The following is a 19,947-nucleotide window of genomic DNA, read 5'->3' as shown; positions in this document are numbered from 1 at the left end:
TTTTTCATAAAATATGTATTACTTATTACCAAATTTCTTTCTACACATAGCTCAATTAAAGGCTCCCCATTTACATTTACCCCTGGCACCCCAAATTTACCTACTACTCCTTCCATAACATTTTTACCCACTTTAGCATTGAAATCCCCAACCACCATTACTCTCACACTTGATTCAAAACTCCCCACGCATTCACTCAACATTTCCCAAAATCTCTCTCTCTCCTCTACACTTCTCTCTTCTCCAGGTGCATACACGCTTATTATAACCCACTTTTCACATCCAATCTTTATTATACTCCACATAATCCTTGAATTAATACATTTATAGCCCCTCTTTTCCTGCCATAGCTTATCCTTCAACATTATTGCTACTCCTTCTTTAGCTCTAACTCTATTTGAAACCCCTGACCTAATCCCATTTATTCCTCTCCACTGAAACTCTCCCACCCCCTTCAGCTTTGTTTCACTTAAAGCCAGGACATCCAGCTTCTTCTCATTCATAACATCCACAATCATCTCTTTCTTATCATCTGCACAACATCCACGCACATTCAGACTTCCCACTTTGACAATTTTCTTCTTATTCTTTTTAGTAATCTTTACAGGAAAAGGGGTTACTAACCCATTGTTCCCGGCATTTTAGTTGACTTTTACAACACGCATGGCTTACGGAGGAAAGATTCTTATTCCACTTCCCCATAGATATAAAAGGAAAATTAATAAGACCAAGAACTATTAAGATAAAATCAAAGAAAACTCAGATGAGTGTGTATAAATAAATGTGTACATGTATGTGTAGTGTGACCTAAGTGTAAGTAGAAGTAGCAAGACATGCCTGTAATCTTGCATATTTATGAGACAGACAAAAGACATCAGCAATCCTACCATCATGTAAAACAATCACAGGCTTCGTTTTACACTCACTTGGCAGGACGGTAGTACCTCCCTGGGTGGTTGCTGTCTACCAACCTACATATATACATGCCAATAGGTCAGTGCTTGGCAGTTAAGGTCACAAACAGAATGTCCAAGCTGGAAGAATAGACCATAATCCAAATTGGCATTTCCCTACCTGCCTTAACTACAAAGAAGCACATCCATCAGATCATCACAGGTGTCTACTTTTCCTTCAGAAAAGCAAAATTAAGTGTTTGAAAGAGAAAGGGTTTGTGTATAACCAGATTGTTACCCAGGTCCATCAACAAGAAAATACCTTGCTTCACTTAGTGGTTTCCTGTACCCTTGCTCCTGTCCCCTCAAAGGAGGTTCCTTGATGCTGGTGAGGGGCTTTTGATGTAGGGAATTGGATTTGTGCTTCAGTTCCCTGAATTGAACCTGAATACCTTCTGCCCCCCCCTCCCCCATAGGTACTGTATATTCCCTGTGGGTTTAGTGCTCCTCATGATTATAATCTCGCTCCTGTGTCCAGTTCTTAGGGACTTTTGAAAGGAATCTTCCTGCCTCATCCCCCCTCGCTGGTCTCTGGTCTTCATGAACTTCATCTTTAGCACATCCTGCCCTGCAGCACTGTATGACTTGTGGGTTTGGTGCTTAGTTTTTTACTGTAATAATAATCTTTATACGTATATGCTTCTATGCAAAAACAGTGATTGTGTGAGTGAGGTGAAAGTGTTGAATGATGAAAGTATTTTCTTTCTGGGGATTTTCTTTCTTTTTAGGGTCACCCTGCCTCGGTGGGAGACGGCCGACTTGTTGAAAAAAAAAAAATTAATCCTACCCTATCAACATCTGTAGGGTGACCCAAAAAAGACACACTTTCACCATCATTCACTCCATCACTCTTGCCAGAGGTGTGCCAATACTACAGTTTCAATGCCCCTCCAAACCGCAACATCCCCACCCCTCCTTCAGAGTGCAGGCACTGTACTTCCCACCTCCAGGACTCAAGTTAGGCTAACTGGTTTCCCTGAATCCATAAATGTTAGCCGCTCGCACTCCAACAGCATGTCAAGTCAAAAAACCACTTGCCTCCACTAATTCCCATCTAACATACTCGCACACTCCTGTTGGATGTCCAAACCCCTCGCATGCAAAACCACTTTCACCCCTTACTTCGAACTTTCCTAGGGCAACCGCTACCCTGCCTTTCCTCCAGAAATAGCTTGATATACCATCAAAGTCATTTTGCTCCAACTTCTCCAAATGTCCGAATCGCATCAACAACCCCTTCTCAGCCCTCTGGATAATACTTTTAGTAACCCCACATCTCGTATCTCCAAACTACGAATTCTCTGCAGAACATTTGGACCACACATTGCCCTCAGACATATCTCCACTGCCTCCAACCTCTTCCTTGTTGCAGTAGTCACAATTCATGCTCATACATTAAAGTCCGGGAGTCTATCCCTGGTACGGTTGAAAACATTAGGACGTGTTTCCTTAAGACACCTGCTGTTCCTGTTTACCTATCAGTAAAATAGGTACCTGTGTGTTAGTCAACTAGTGTGGGTCGCATCCTGGGACAAAACTGACCTAATTTTCCCGAAATACTCTGCATAATATGGGGATCTCTATACAGTATACTGCCACTGATGTCAGCTAGGCCTGTATACCTTGTACATGAACTTGTATAAATAAAGATTATTATTATTATTATTATTATTATTATAAGTGTTGGTACAGCTATATCTCCAACATTCCCCTTGCCTCCATGGATAATGTTCTTTATCTTAAATGCATTGATGCACCACCCACCTTTTTCCCCTCCTCAATTCAGTAGTTATCTCGTCTTTTATAGACCCGCCCACTGACAGGTTCACTCTCAAATATCTCGACACATTCACTTCCTTCATACTCCTTCCTTACAATCTGATACACTTGTCAACAACCAAAATGCTTCTGAGACCAGAGCAGCAATTTCCAACAATTTTAGGTCACTGATAATGAATATCATGGTTAAAATTGTTTGTTAGCTCTACTTTTGAGTATGCACCTACGTGTCACAACAGGTTCCAACAGGCTTGCGGCAGTATGATTCTTACCACACAGTCTCGCTGCCCTTCATTATTGTTCCAGCAGTCACAGAAGGTGGTTATGGTGTGCAGGTTTATATTTTGAGGTGAAAGGTGGGTGATTTTCTTAGCCAAACTTATAATAAATATTCACTGAGCAAGCTATTGATATGCATGTGAGGCATATTACATTAATTTTATTTTCCTACTGAATGTTATAAATACTTCTACTTAGCTGCCATGCTCTGTGTTAAAATGATAAATTAATGAATAAATTTTCTGTTTATCTTCTAATTGTTTGTTGTTTTCTTCTTTCAGATGCCTTGTACTTGGGTGAATAGGGCAGACAACTTTTGCTACATTTGTAGTGAGGTGACCTTTGCATCACAGAAGTGCTGTATAACTGCTTAGAAAGGTATATCACCTATATTATGGATGCAAGATTGGTGACCAGGATAAGAACTGGGCTCCACTCATATGCTGCAACAATTGTGCTGCTAACCTTTGCCAATGGTTGAACAGGAAGAGGAAAGGAATGCCTTTTGCAGTGCCAGTGACATGGCGGGAGCCAACAGATCATACCAACAATTATTTCTGCATGGTAAATTCAGTACAAAAGAGCTTGTCAAATAAACAAAAAAGGAGGGGTCCATTGAATATCCAAACATTCTATGAGCTATTCACCCAGTTCCACATGGAGAAGGTCTACCTATTCCTGATGCACTAACTTCGGTATCCTTCGAGTCAGATGAAGAAAATGGTGAAGAGGAAGAAGAGAAGGGTAATAGTGCTGGATTAGAGCGACTGAAACTCTGATGAAGCACACTCCTTTAGGCCACATCTCATAACAAAAGGGGAACTCCATGACCTTGATTACCTTATCAGGGATCTGCAACTACCCAAAAATAAGGCAGAGCTGCAAGGCTCTCGTCTTCAACAGTGTTATCTCCTAGCAGCTGATGTGCAGATTTGAAAATTTCAGCAGTTCAACGAATTCTTTGTAATGGAAGGCGATTTAGTGGCCTGCACCAATATTAAAGGTCTGATGGAAGCACTTGGCATAGACTATGAACCTAGTCACTGGTGGCTGTTCATATGTAGATTCATCAAAAATGAGTCTGAAAGGTGTCTTGCTGTATAGCGGCAAAAGTAAACCAATTCCTGTGGGCTATGCACCACATGTGAAAGAAACTTATGAGAATGTAAAGCATATGTTGCAATGCATGAAATATGATGAACATCAATGGCAGCTCTGTGGTGACTTTGAGGTTGATGCTCTTGTGATGGGCTTGCAGGGCGGATATGCCAAGTACTGCTGCTTTCTATGTGAATGGGAGAGCCATGCAAGAGGTTCCCACTACATCAGGAGAGACTGGCCACCCAGTCAATCATTGGAGCCTGGGATGAAAAATGTTCAACATTCACCTCATTAAACCAAACAAAATTTTGCTACCACAACTACATAAAACTGGGGCTCATGAAAAATGTTGTAAAAGCTATGGACAAATCCAGTCAAGGATTCAAACATTTAACATCAAAATTCCCCTCACTGAGTGATGCTAAAATAAGAGAGGGAGTCTTCAATGGTCCTCAGATTCAAGAGCTTCTTAAAGATGGTGCTTTGAATCAGACCTTCATGGGGAGGAGAAAGCTGCTTGGGAAGCATTCAAGTTAGTGATGAAGGGATTTTTCAGAAACAGAAGGGAGGGCAACTATGAAGAATTGGTGGAAAACCTCATCAAGGCTCACAAGAACATAGGATGTAACATGTCACTTAAAATCCACTTCTTGGACTCGCATTTAGACTTTTTTCCACCGAACTGTGGAGCAGTTAGTGACGAACATGATGAAAGATTTCACCAAGATATTTCAACCATGGAAAAATGGTACCATGGCAAATGGGGCACAAGAATGCTTGCAGACTATTGCTGGACATTGGCAAGAGATGATTCTTCATCTGACTGTAAGTGTCGAGCAAAGAGGCAGAGAGTAGGTACAAATTAGAGTTTAAAACATACTGACACATATTGTACGTTATAATAAAATAATCAAATATTACATGTCTTGTATCTTTCAACTTATAGCCAATAAGCATTTTTCAAGGTGATATTTGGATTCAGGACATGAGAATACATAAGAATTAACTAATCTTATTTAAGAAGCATACAACTTTTCAAAAAATTGTTGACCAGTGATATTAAATCTTTTATTACCTAAATTTTGTTACCCTTATCACCTTGCTCATTCCTATAGTACTTGCTTTTAATTTCCTTCTTTTACATACCCTCCCAAGTTTGTCCACCAACCTTTGCAACTTCTCTTCGGACTCTCCCAAAAGTACGGTATCCACAGCAAAAAGCAACCATGACAACTCCCACTTTGTATTTTCTTATACTTTTTTTTTTTTTTTTTTTTTTTTTTTTTTTAACTTCGGCCATCTCCCACTGAGGCAGGGTGACCCCAAAAGAAAGAAAATCCCCAAAAAGAAAATACTTTCATCATCATTCAACACTTTCACCTCACAGATAATCACTCTTTTTGCAGAGATGCTCAGAATACAACAGTTTAGAAGCATATACCTATAAAGATATACAACATATCCCTCCAAACTGCTAATATCCCAAACCCCTCCTTTAAAGTGCAGGCATTGTACTTCTCATTTCCAGGACTCGAGTCCGGCTATATAAAAATAACTGGTTTCCCTGAATCCCTTCACTAAATATTACCCTGCTCACACTCCAACAGCTTGTCAGGTCCCAAATACCATTCGTCTCCATTCACTACTATTTAACACGCTCATGCACATTTGCTGGAAGTCCAAGCCCCTCGCCCACAAAATCTTTACCCCCTCCCTCCAACCTTTTTGAGGACAACCCCTACCCCACCTTCCTTCCCCTACAGATTTATACGCTCTCCATGTCATTCTACTTTGATCCATTCTCTCTTGTTATTATGCCATTATTGAACTAATCCCTGTACTATCGCCTCCTGGATAGCATTTACTACCTCATTATCCCATGTGTCCCACACAGTTCCTTGTGTGACCCAATTTGTGTTATCTTCCCAGAGTTCCCTTTCACAATTTATTACTTGTTAATAAGATACTTACACTTTACTAATATTAGTATTGCCATTGATTCCTACTTAAGCACTGTTATAATTCTTTTATAATCTTACCTAATTTCCCCTTTGCTCCCAAACTACAAATAACAAACTAGTGTATGTTCCTACTACACTACTGTGCAATTCCTTGTATGTACCATCTTCCACTGGCTAGTATCAACTACCTCAAATAATATTTCCTTAGTGATATTAATTGCTCAAACTTTATGCTATAAGGCAAATCCTATTCTCAGATTAATTTCATATCATAGTGTCAATCTATTTAAAGGTTGGAAACATAAACACATATGCAGTTTAATGTGAACCTTTATTGACAACGTTGTCAATAAAGGATCACATTAAACTGCATATGTGTTTGTTTCCATTGTGTCGGTATTTTATACCATTTATTTTCATCTATTTAAAGGTTGTTTTACCACTACTTAATTTAGTCCCTTTTTACATTTCTCCCGAAATAATTCTCTATATACCAATACATTGTACTGCCCTTTATTCAGTAATTGCTATACTCCTAGTTCTAACAACAATTAAAGGACTACTTTCAGGAGATTTAATATTTTTTTCCCTCTTGTCCATATAGTCATATTTATTAAAATACTCCAGGTGCTACTGATTTTGTTTTTAATACATTCTTTTATTATTATATTCACTAGCTCCTTTATTTTAGCTGTAAATATCTACCGTAGTTCATAAACTCACATTCGTTAAAATAATTAAGGTGCTATTAGATGTTTAAGTGTATAACTGAATTATCTATTCTGTAATAATCCCTTTTTCTTTTAAATTTTTGTAAGTTTTAGAATAATTAGAGTCTTATTCATAAGTCTAGTTGTAGATTAAATATAACTCTTATATTATTTTACTCAGAAAATCTAGTTTGTAAAATTACTCTCATCCTATGATTACAGGCAGGGCCGGATTACTGCATAGGCAAACTAGGCATTTGCCTAGGGCTCCGCGCATTTGGGGGCCCCGCGGTCCAAGGGGTTCAGGGGCTCATCCAAGACTGCGCACATGGTGCAAGTGCAAAGGGGTCCCTACCTAAAAAGTTCAAGTGTTTGGAGAGTAAAATTTATTTTTAAAAATTAATCAAAACAAAAATAAATAATGAAATAAAATAAAATAAAAATAATTAAACCTAACCATAGATGGCAACACTCAACACGCCTTTGTTTACATCAGAACAGCTGTGTTTTCCCGCTAATGGGTGAGTATGGGAGATTCCTCTCCAATTTTCTGTAGTAATTACACGTTATCTAGACTTGTACTGTGACAAATTAACTGAAGTGTTGTTGATAGACATTGATGTGTATGGATAAATGTTTGTTTTTGCCTCTAAATGTTAAGGGAGGTACCTGATAGGGTTACTTGACCAGTAAAGATGCATGGACCAGTAAAGACGCATTTTTGGTAAAAATACTATAAAGAAAAACCTAAAAACGCAAACTGACTTCCGTTTGTAGGTTTTAAAAGCACTTTGTCCTGTCTTTAAGTCTTTATCATTTCAATAAGAGATCTCAATTGATTGATGTTCTACATCACTTCCGTCGCAAATGCTTAGTTTTCAAGTTGCGACGGAAGTGATGTAGAACATCAATTAATTTACTACATATTTCCCCAGAAACACATAAGCCACATCAGAAAATCGTTGGTTGGGTGAAACTGAAAATTGTCCCTGCATTCTTTAATTCTCATGTCCTTTTCTATGGTGGTAGGCCATATATCATGCAAAACATAATGATTAGTTTAGTTATGAAAATGGTAATATAAATACCATTGTGCATTGTTCTTGGACTCAGTATGATTTCTGTTTAAGTAAATTGGAGATCAAGGAGGATGAATTAGTAAAATATTCGTAGCCCAAATCACTAACCTAATCTATGGTAAAAGTTCTGTATATGACTCCTTTCTGGTAACGTTTTGAATTTTTAGATGCACAGCCAGAGGAAAGGGGGCTACAAGGGCCATACCCCCCCAATTGACAGAAAAAAAATTTAATAATAAAAAATTAATAATAATTGATAATGAAAAATTTGTATTTGCGTGATTACAGACAGTGATACATCCTCATTATGGCATCTTGTGAACGTGATGTTGGACGTTCTTAAGCGAGTGGGTCACAGAAAAGAAAAGAAAATTCAAGAAGAAGAACAGAAAAAGAAAGATGTAGGAAGCTGCAGAAAGATCACGGACATGCTCACGAAAACAGTTTCTGACGTTACCAGTACAGTTGAATCTGCATATACGTCAGATCATACAGGAAGCCCTCCCTCCATTATTTCTCAGCCAGCATCTACTTCTTTTGTGTCTCCTCTCAATGTCTCAATGGACATTTCATCCACAGGATTTGTCTTAAAAGATCCTGCCTCATGGCCAAATGTAATCCCAGATTCTCTACGTAATGCTTTCATTTCAGAAAACTTCAGTCAAACTCTGAACTTTGACTTTAGGAAATCAGCAAGGATTTATGATGATGGAAGTCGTCGTTGTTTAAAGTCATCTATGTTTTATAGGAAGCTTGCAAATTCAGAAACTGTGAAAAGATCATGGATGGTATACTCTGAAAGCTCAGGAAAAGTGTACTGTTCAGCATGCAAGCTATTTTCTACCAAAGAAAATACCTTTGATCCAAATAGCAGAGGATGAAGACCAGACAGCAACTACAAGAAGCGAAGCAGCCAGCTTAGCATCAAAATTGGAAGATTTTGAATTGGCCTTACTCTGTGTGCTTTGGGACTGTATACTGGAACGGTTAAATGCCACGAACAAGACAATTCAGAAAATTGAAATTGAAATGGCTACTTGTGCTAACCTCTATGCAGCCTTAGTGGAATTTGTAAGCTCACTTCGCATTGATGAAGCTTTTGAAATGTTTGAAGAGAAAGCTAAACTGCTGGTGAAAGACTCCAGTTACCGGGCTGATCATCAGCGGTCAAGGAAGAGGAAACGCAATTTTGAAGAGCCAGACAATGAAATTGTGTTGCTACCAAGGCAGAAATGTAAGACAGCTACATACTTCGTCATTCTGGATTCACTGATTACAGAATTGGTGAAAAGAAAAGAAATCTACCATAATCTCAATGACAAGTTTGGATTTCTGTTCAAAATTACTACTATGCCAGATGCAGAATTGAGAGAAGCTGCATTAAAGTTGCAACAACACCTTTCAGCAGATGTTCAGGACACATTTGTTGAAGAAATAGTTCATTTTTCTGGGTATATGAATCAGATTAGAGCTCCACCTGAAAAATGTGAGCCCTCAGCTGCTTTGAAACATTTAAGAAATGCAGGTATCTCAGAAACCTTCCCTAATGTTGACATAGTGTATTTCCTTTACCTAACACTTCCAGCTACTAACTGTGAAGGAGAACGTTCATTTTCTGTTTTGAAAAGAGTGAAAAACCAGCTCCGTTCAACAATGAGCCAAGACAAATTGTGTAACCTAGCCTTGTTGACCATTGAGTCTGATCTAACAAGAAATATTGATTTTCAGAATATAATTGATGATTTTGCCAATATGAAATCCAGAAAAAAGTTTATTTAAGAAGTGCCTGTGAATATAAACAATTCTTTACTTTCTTGAGTTTATATGATTTGATAGTCTTATGCATGATGCAATGATAACAATAATGGTCAGTGATTTATAAAGGGAATAATAGTTCTGTAGTGGTTATGCTGAATATAATAGGTACATGATGTCACTACTTTAATAGCCTAATCTAGTAATACTATGCTGTCTTGAGTTTATTCTCTTTAAAATGCATGATTTAACAAGATATGTAGTTATAATGGCTGTTGGTAAATGGTTTTGGTTGTCTTGATGTACTTTCCCTATTAAATTTGATCTAAATAGCCAGAATGTATTTAATTAGACCTTAAACAAGCTCACACCGACCCCCCACCCCCAAGCTGGAAGGGGTCACTTCGCTTACCTGTAACTCAAAGGGGCCCCGCCAATCTGAATAGCCTAGGGCCTGGAGACTTCTTAATCTGGCCCTGATTACAGGCATAGATCCTGATGTAAACTTTTTACTAAATGAATTATACGAATCAAGCAGCAACTGTAATTACTATACAGCAGACCAAGCAAAGACATTACTCAGTGCAAACAATAACATAACCATCTTTAACTACAATGTCAGATCCTTGAGCAAACATTATGATGACCCCACAGCATTACTCAATTCCCTTCATTCCAATATATCAATCATCACACTCACAGAAACCTGGCTTAAGCCTGATATTACAGATGTCTATACCATTACTGGCTACATGGTCATACACAACTGTAGAACAGACCAGCAAGGGGGAGGAACAGCTATATACTACTCAAATCAACTCGAATGTATCAAATCTTGCACAAGGAACGAACATGGAGAATATATCATAGCCAAATTTAAATCAAAAGACCTGCAAAAACCCCTCACAGTTATAAACGTCTACAGAGTACCACATTCAAACATTTACCACTTTAGTGAAAAACTAGGAAACATGATTACAGATGCACACAAATAAAGCCCACCTACTACTAACCGGAGATTTCAACATAAACATATTACACGACCAGGACCCACAAGTAACCGAATTCGCAAACACAATGAGTAACTGCCTATTGCTACCAGCAATATCTAAACCTACAAGAATCACCGAGACAAGCATCTCCTTAATAGACCACATCTGGACAAACACCATATCCCCTTTAAAATCAGGCATAATCACAGACAACACTAGAGACCACTACCCAACCTTTCTCATAACTGATCTGGGCAAACTGCCACAAGACATTACTAAAGTAACCTTCAGACTACCTAACGAGACAGCAGTTAACAACTTTATAGCAGCTATGAATAACATAGATTGGCAAAATGAGCTCGAAACATATACAGATATGAATGGATGTATAAATAATTTTCTTAAAAAAGCCCAAAGCCTCTATAACAAACATTGCCTCCAAAAAACTAAACAGATCACAGTAAAGAGACTGAATAATCCCTGGCTAACACCAAGCATCCTCAGATCCATTAACACAAAGCACAAAGATGAAAAACAGTATAGAATGGGTCAAATAACTAGAGAACAGTCTAAACGTTACTTGTCAGTACTTACCAGCCTGATAAGAAGATCTAAAAAATTGTCTTATGAAAATAGATTAAATAACATCAAAAGTGATATGAAAAAAACCTGGAAAACTCTATCTGAAATTTTTGGAACTAAAAAGTTATCCAAAAACAAAACAAACTAACAAAATCAGATGAATCCCTACTCACACCAACTGAAACTGCCAACAGACTCAATGTTTTCCTCTCCACCATAGGAAAAAAATCTAGCGAACAAAATACCAAGCGCAAACACCCATCCATCAGACTACCTCATAGGTACCTACCCAAATACGCTATTCCTAGTTCCAACCAACCCCATACCTGCCTTAAAAACAAGGCAGGAGACATAAACAACTTGCCTGCTTTTATGTACAAAAAAAGCTTCTCAAGTATTGTCACCAATTATTGCAACTCTTTAACAAATCCATTGAATCATCTACCTTCCCAACAATCCTCAAAATAGCGAGGGTCACTCTGATCCATGAAGGAGGTGACCAAGCTGACTTGAATAACTATAGACCAATATCTAACTTACCACTGCTCTCTAAAATCTTTGAAAAATTAATTCATAGACAGATCTATTCCTACCTCGTCTCACACAACATATTAAACCCTTGTCAGTTTGGATTCAGGAATAATAAAAGCACAAATGATGCTATCATACACATGCTAGAACTAATATATACCGCACTCGAAAAGAAAGAAGTCCCGCTGGGCATTTTCATTGATTTACGTAAAGCTTTCGATACAGTCGACCATGAACTGCTGTACTCCAAATTAACGCACTATGGTATCAGAGGCCATTCCCTCAACTACCTAAAATCATACCTTAGTAACAGAACTCAATATGTGTATGCAAACTTTTCCACCCAACCAATCACAGTAAGAGTCCCACAAGGAAGTGTCCTTGGACCACTCCTCTCTCATCTACATCAATGATCTACCGAATGCATCACAGCTACTCAAACTTGTATTATATGCAGATGTTTTTTCCCGCCCCAACACAGTCATACTAGCAAACATAGTCAATGCCGAATTGCAGAAAATATCTGCCTGGATGATGACTAATAAACTTACCCTGAATACTGATAAAACCTATTTCATTCAGTTTGGAAACAAAGCTGCAAATGATCCAATTAACATAACGCTAAATGGATCATCAGTCACAAGACTCACAGAGGGAAAATTCCTAGGTATCCACCTTGACAGTAGCCTTAAGTTCTAGACACACATACAACAAATCACCAAGAAAATCTCCAAGACTGTAGGCATGCTATCAAAGATAAGGTACAACGTTCCACAATCAGCTCTCCTGGCACTGCACCATTCACTCATATACCCTTATCTTACATATGGAATTTGTGCATGGGGATCAACAACATCCAATCACCTAAAACCCCTAATAACCCAGCAAAAGGCAGCAGTAAGAATAACAAATTCACACTCCCGCCAGCATACTCCACCAATTTTCAAAAGTCTGAATCTGCTCACCATTAAGAGCATCCACACTTATTCATGTGCCTACTACATACACAGAACAATACATGCAAATATAAACCCTCCACTCAAACTTCTCACCAACCTTAACAGGACACATGACCACAACACAAGACACATTGTGTAAAATCTCTATGCACATAAAGGGCCCTAAAATTTGGAATTCATTACCAGAAAATACCGAAGTAACCAGGTCTGAAAATCAATTAAAGACTCTTCTCAAAAGCCACTTAATCACCCTAGACTAAACGCTAAATACTCAATACACACATAGTCACTTATGCACTCCCACATCATAACTTCAACAATCACTTTGAACCTTTTATCCAATTGTTGACAGGAATATAATTGAATCGTTGTTTTCACAAAAAGTATTTTTGAATATATGAATATATTTTTTGTCTTATACAAATTTGATTCGCTTATAATTAATAATCTACTGTACAACTATGAAATAATTACTATCCTACTGTACAACTATGATATAATCCTTAGTGTTAAGTAGTCTGTAAGCCAATAATGTTAAGTTGGCCCATAATGCGTAGGCATAATAGAGGCTCTCACTGCATTGCAACCCACTGTTGTAAATACAAAATCTCAATGTACTGTTTGCAAAGACATAAAATAAATAAATAAATAACCAAACCACCTCAACAACCCCTCTTCAGCCCTCTAACTAATACTTTTATTAACTCCATACCTTCTCCTAATTTCCACGCTTAAACAGGACATCACTGCCTCCAACCACCTCCACACCCCTCAAGGAAGGTTCCTTGATGTTGGTGAGGGGCTCTTGATTTAGGGAATTGGATCTGTGCTCCAGTTCCCCAAATTAAGCCTGAATGCCTTCCACATCCCCCCCCCCAGGTGCTGTATAATCCTCCGGGTTTAGCGCTTCCCCCTTGATTATAATAATAATCCAACCACTTCCTCACTGCAGCATTTACAACCCAAGCTTCACAACCATATAAGAGTGTTGGTACTACTATACTTTCATACATTCCCTTGTAAAGTAAAAGGACACAAGTGCAACTAATGTGACATTTTATTGTGGCAACGTTTCGCTCTCCAGGAGCTTTGCCCCTCAAAGAAGGTTCCTTGATGTTGGTGAGGGGCTCTTGATTTAGGGAATTGGATCTTTGCTCCAGTTCCCCGAATTAAGCCTGAATGCCTTCCACATCCCCCCCCCCAGGCGCTGTATAATCTTCCGGGTTTAGCGCTTCCCCCTTGATTATAATAATAATAATAATCCAGGAGCTTTGTCAAGCCGTTACAAACAGTACATGGACACAGAGGGTATATATAGGCTCAGAGTGAGGTGCAATACTAGTGGTAGTAGTGACATAAGTTGTAGTAGTAATACAATAGGGTAGAACAATTAACTCATACATGAGTAAAAGGATATAAAAGCTATTACTTGGATAACATAAAAATAGGTTAGATAAATATAGACTGGATAGAGAAGGCCTGTTTCAGTGTTCACTCTCTGTAATGTGCTTTGTGTAGTAATAGCTTTTATATCCTTTTACTCATGTACGAGATAATTGTTCTACCCTATTGTATTACTACTACTACTACAACTTATGTCACTACTACCACTAGTATTGCACCTCACTCTGAGCCTATATATACCCTCTGTGTCCATGTATTGTTTGTAATGGCTTGACAAAGCTCCTGGAGAGTGAAACGTTGCCACAATAAAATGTCACATTAGTTGCACTTGCGTCCTTTTACTTTACATATTGTCGGTAATTCTACCAACTTTATTACATACATTCCCTTCTTTGCGTCCAAAGATAATGTTTTTTGTCTCCACATATACCTCAACACACCACTCACCTTTTTTCCTTCATCAATTCTATGATTAACCTCATCCTTCATAAATCCATCTGCTGACACGTCAACTCTCAAATATCTGAAAACATTCACTTCTTCCATACTCCTCCTCCCCAATTTGATATCCAATTTTTCTTTATCTAAATCATTTGATACCCTCATCACCTTACTCCTTTCTATGTTCACTTTCAACTTTCTACCTTTACACATACTCCCAAACTCATCCACTAACCTTTGCAATTTTTCTTTAGAATCTTCCACAAGCACAGTATCATCAGCAAAAAGTAACTGTCAATTCCCATTTTGTATTTGATTCCCCGTAGTTTAATCCCACCCCTCTCCCAAACGCGCTAGCATTTATTTCTTTTACAACCCCATCTATAAATATATTTTCTTATACATGTAAATATAAAAAACAAATGGTAGTGAAGCTAGATTCTCAGGCCTCTGAACCAAAGATTAAGTTTCCTCTTAAGCTCTGCATGGTTAGCCATAGGCATTCCCTCAAGGCAGGCGAGATATAAGCAACTATTGGCAGTAAGGTGGGCTGGTGCAAGTATGAGTAGTGGGGGGAGTTGAAGAGGGTTGGAATAGCTTTAAAAATGCAGTATTAGAATGTGGGGCAGAAGTTTGTGGTTATAGGAGGGTGGGTGCAGGAGGAAAGAGGAGTCATTGGTGGAATGATGAAGTAAAGGGTGTGATAAGAGAAAAAAGGTAGCTTATGAGAGGTTTTTACAAAGCAGAAGTGTTATACGAAGAGTAGAGTACATGGAGAGTAAAAGAAAGATGAAGAGAGTGGTGAGAGTGCAAAAGGAGAGCAGATGATAGAGTGGGAGAGGCACTGTCAAGAAATTTTAATGAATATAAGAAAAAATTTTGGAACGAGTTAAACAAGTTAAGAAAGCCTAGGGAACAAATGGATATATCAGTTAAAAACAGAGTTTGGGAGTTAGTGGATGGGGAGATGGAGGTATTGGGTAGATGGCGAGAATATTTTGAGGAACTTTTAAATGTCGATGAAGAAAGGGAGGCGATAATTTCATGCACTGGCCAGGGAGGTACACCATCTTGTAGGAGTGAGGAAGAGCAGGATGTGAGTGTGAGGGAGGTGCGTGAGGCATTACGTAGAATGAGGGGGTAAAGCAGCTGGAACTGACAGGATCATGACAGAAACGTTAAAAGCAGGGGGTTATATGGTGTTGGAGTGGTTGGTATTTTTGTTTAATAAATGTATGAAAGAGGGGAAGGTACCTAGGGATTGGCAGAGAGCATGTATAGTCCCTTTATATAATGGGAAGGAGGACGAAAGAGACTAAAAATTATAGAGGAATAAGTTTACTGAGTATACCAGGAAAAGTGTATGGTAGGGTTATTATTGAAAGAATTAGAAGTAAGACAGAATGTAGGATTGTGGATGAGCAAGGAGGTTTTAGAGTGGGTAGGGGATGTGTAGATCAAGTGTTTACATTGAAGCATATATGTGAACAGTATTTAGATAAAGGTAAGGAAGTTTTTATTGCATTTATGGATTTAGAAAAGGCATATGATAGAGAAGATAGGGGAGCAATGTGGCAGATGTTACAAATAGTATATGGAATAGGTGGTAAGTTACTAAATGCTGTAAAGAGTTTTTATGAGGATAGTGAGGCTCAGGTTAGGGTGTGTAGAAGAGAGGGAGACTACTTCCCTGTAAAAGTAGGTCTTAGACAGGGATGTGTAATGTCACCATGGTTGTTTAATATATTTATAGATGGGGTTGTAAGAGAAATAAATTCTAGGGTGTTCGGGAGAGGGGTGGGATTAAACTATGGGGAATCTAATACAAAATGGGAATTGACACAGTTGCTTTTTTGCTGATGATACTGTGCTTATGGGAGATTCTAAAGAAAAATTTCAAAAGGTTAGTGGATGAGTTTGGGAGTGTGTGTAAAGGTAGAAAGTTGAAAGTGAATGTAGAAAAGAGTAAGGTGATGAGGGTATCAAATGATTTAGATAAAGAAAAATTGGATATCAAATTGGGGTGGAGTATGGAAGAAGTGAATGTTTTCAGATATTTGGGAGTTGATGTGTCAGTGGATGGATTTATGAAGGATGAGGTTAATCATAGAATTGATGACAACTAGTATTACAACCCAGGAGTCCAAATGGCCTGTTATCTTGGGTGTAAGGGGGCAAAATAAACAAAGCAGAAAACTTTTGACTTATATTATCCTTCACCAATTTAGAACAAAAGTATGTACACTATATACACTATGTACAGCAATAGGTATTAGTGCACTCCACGGTAAGCAAGGCAGAATAGAAGCCACTAGAGAGCAGACCGTGCTTCAACCAGCTCTACCTGGAGATTACCTGGAGAGAGTTTCGGGGGTCAACGCCCCCGCGGCCCGGTCTGTGACCAGGCCTCCTGGTGGATCAGCGCCTGATCAACCAGGCTGTTGCTGCTGGTTGCACGCAAACCAACGTACGAGCCACAGCCCGGCTGATCAGGAACTGACTTTAGGTGCTTGTCCAGTGCCAGCTTGAAGACTGCCAGGGGTCTGTTGGTAATCCCCCTTATGTGTGCTGGGAGGCAGTTGAACAGTCTCGGGCCCCTGACACTTATTGTATGGTCTCTTAACGTGCTAGTGACACCCCTGCTTTTCATTGGGGGGATGGTGCATCGTCTGCCAAGTCTTTTGCTTTCGTAGTGAGTGATTTTCGTGTGCAAGTTCGGTACTAGTCCCTCTAGGATTTTCCAGGTGTATATAATCATGTATCTCTCCCTCCTGCGTTCCAGGGAATACAGGTTTAGAAACCTCAAGCGCTCCCAGTAATTGAGGTGTTTTATCTCCGTTATGCGCGCCGTGAAAGTTCTCTGTACATTTTCTAGGTCGGCAATTTCACCTGCCTTGAAAGGTGCTGTTAGAGTGCAGCAATATTCCAGCCTAGATAGAACAAGTGACCTGAAGAGTGTCATCATGGGCTTGGCCTCCCTAGTTTTGAAGGTTCTCATTATCCATCCTGTCATTTTTCTAGCAGATGCGATTGATACAATGTTATGGTCCTTGAAGGTGAGATCCTCCGACATAATCACTCCCAGGTCTTTGACGTTGGTGTTTCGCTCTATTTCGTGGCCAGAATTTGTTTTGTACTCTGATGAAGATTTAATTTCCTCATGTTTACCATATCTGAGTAATTGAAATTTCTCATCGATGAACTTCATATTGTTTTCTGCAGCCCACTGAAAGATTTGGTTGATGTCCGCCTGGAGCCTTGCAGTGTCTGCAATGGAAGACACTGTCATGCAGATTCGGGTGTCATCTGCAAAGGAAGACACGGTGCTGTGGCTGACATCCTTGTCTATGTCGGATATGAGGATGAGGAACAAGATGGGAGCTAGTACTGTGCCTTGTGGAACAGAGCTTTTCACCGTAGCTGCCTCGGACTTTACTCTGTTGACGACTACTCTCTGTGTTCTGTTAGTGAGGAAATTATAGATCCATCGACCGACTTTTCCTGTTATTCCTTTAGCGCGCATTTTGTGCGCTATTACGCCATGGTCACACTTGTCGAAGGCTTTTGCAAAGTGTATATATTACATCTGCATTCTTTTTGTCTTCTAGTGCATTTAGGACCTTGTCGTAGTGATCCAGTAGCTGAGACAGACAGGAGCGACCTGTTCTAAACCCATGTTGCCCTGGGTTGTGTAACTGATGGGTTTCTAGATGGGTGGTGATCTTGCTTCTTAGGACCCTTTCAAAGATTTTTATGATATGGGATGTTAGTGCTATTGGTCTGTAGTTCTTTGCTGTTGCTTTACTGCCCCCTTTGTGGAGTGGGGCTATGTCTGTTGTTTTTAGTAACTGAGGGACGACCCCCGTGTCCATGCTCCCTCTCCATAGGATGGAAAAGGCTCGTGATAGGGGCTTCTTGCAGTTCTTGATGAACACAGAGTTCCATGAGTCTGGCCCTGGGGCAGAGTGCATGGGCATGTCATTTATCGCCTGTTCGAAGTCATTTGGCGTCAGGATAACATCGGATAGGCTTGTGTTAATCAAATTTTGTTGCTCTCTCATAAAAAATTCATTTTGATCTTCGACTCTCAGTCTGGTTAGCGGCTTGCTAAAAACTGAGTCATATTGGGACTTGAGTAGCTCACTCATTTCCTTGCTGTCATCTGTGTAGGACCCATCTTGTTTAAGTAGGGGCCCAATACTGGGCGTTGTTCTCGATTTTGATTTGGCATAGGAGAAGAAATACTTTGGGTTTCTTTCGATTTCATTTATAGCTTTTAGTTCTTCCCGCGATTCCTGACTCCTAAAGGATTCTTTTAGCTTAAGTTCGATGCTTGCTATTTCTCTGACCAGTGTCTCCCTGCGCATTTCAGATATATTGACCTCTTTTAGCCGCTCTGTTATTCTTTTCCGTCGCCTGTAAAGGGAGCGCCTGTCTCTTTCTATTTTACATCTACTCCTCCTTTTTCTTAGAGGAATAAGCCTTGTGCATACATCGAGTGCCACCGAGTTAATCTGTTCTAGGCATAAGTTTGGGTCTGTGTTGCTTAGTATATCTTCCCAGCTTATATCGGTTAGGACTTGGTTTACTTGGTCCCACTTTATGTTTTTGTTATTGAAGTTGAATTTGGTGAATGCTCCCTCGTGACTAGTCTCATTTTGTCGGTCTGGGGCTCCTCGCATACATGTCTGAACCTCAATTATGTTGTGATCTGAGTATATTGTTTTTGATATGGTGACATTTCTTATCAGATCATCATTGTTAGTGAATATGAGGTCTAGTGTATTCTCCAGTCTAGTAGGCTCTATTATTTGCTGGTTTAAATTGAATTTTGTGCAGAGATTTAAAAGCTCGTGTGAGTGTGAGTTTTCATCAGAGCTGCCTCCTGGTGTTATTACTGCAACAATATTATTTGCTATATTCCTCCATTTTAGGTGCCTTAAGTTGAAATCCCCCAGGAGCAAGATGTTGGGTGCAGGAGCTGGAAGATTTTCCAGACAGTGGTCAATTTTTAACAGCTGTTCCTGGAATTGCTGGGATGTTGCATCCGGAGGCTTGTAGACTACCACAATGACTAGGTTTTGGTTCTCGACCTTTACTGCTAAAACTTCCACTACGTCATTTGAGGCATTAAGCAGTTCTGTGCAAACAAGTGACTCTGCAATGTACAGGCCAACCCCCCCTTTTGCCTGTTCACTCTGTCACATCTGTATAGGTTGTAACCTGGGATCCATATTTCATTGTCCAAGTGATCCTTTATGTGGGTCTCAGTGAAAGCCGCGAACATTGCCTTTGCCTCTGCAAGCAGTCCACGGATGAAAGGTATTTTGTTGTTTGTTGCTGGCTTTAGACCCTGTATATTTGCAAAGAAGAATGTTATCGGACTGGTGGTATTGTTGGTACTGGGGGATTATTTTTTTT

The sequence above is a fragment of the Cherax quadricarinatus genome, chromosome 15 (genome assembly GCF_038502225.1).
Source record: "Cherax quadricarinatus isolate ZL_2023a chromosome 15, ASM3850222v1, whole genome shotgun sequence".
NCBI classification, from domain to species: domain Eukaryota; kingdom Metazoa; phylum Arthropoda; class Malacostraca; order Decapoda; family Parastacidae; genus Cherax; species Cherax quadricarinatus.
The sequence above is the reverse complement of the archived record's forward strand: the minus strand, read 5'-3'. Positions refer to the sequence as shown.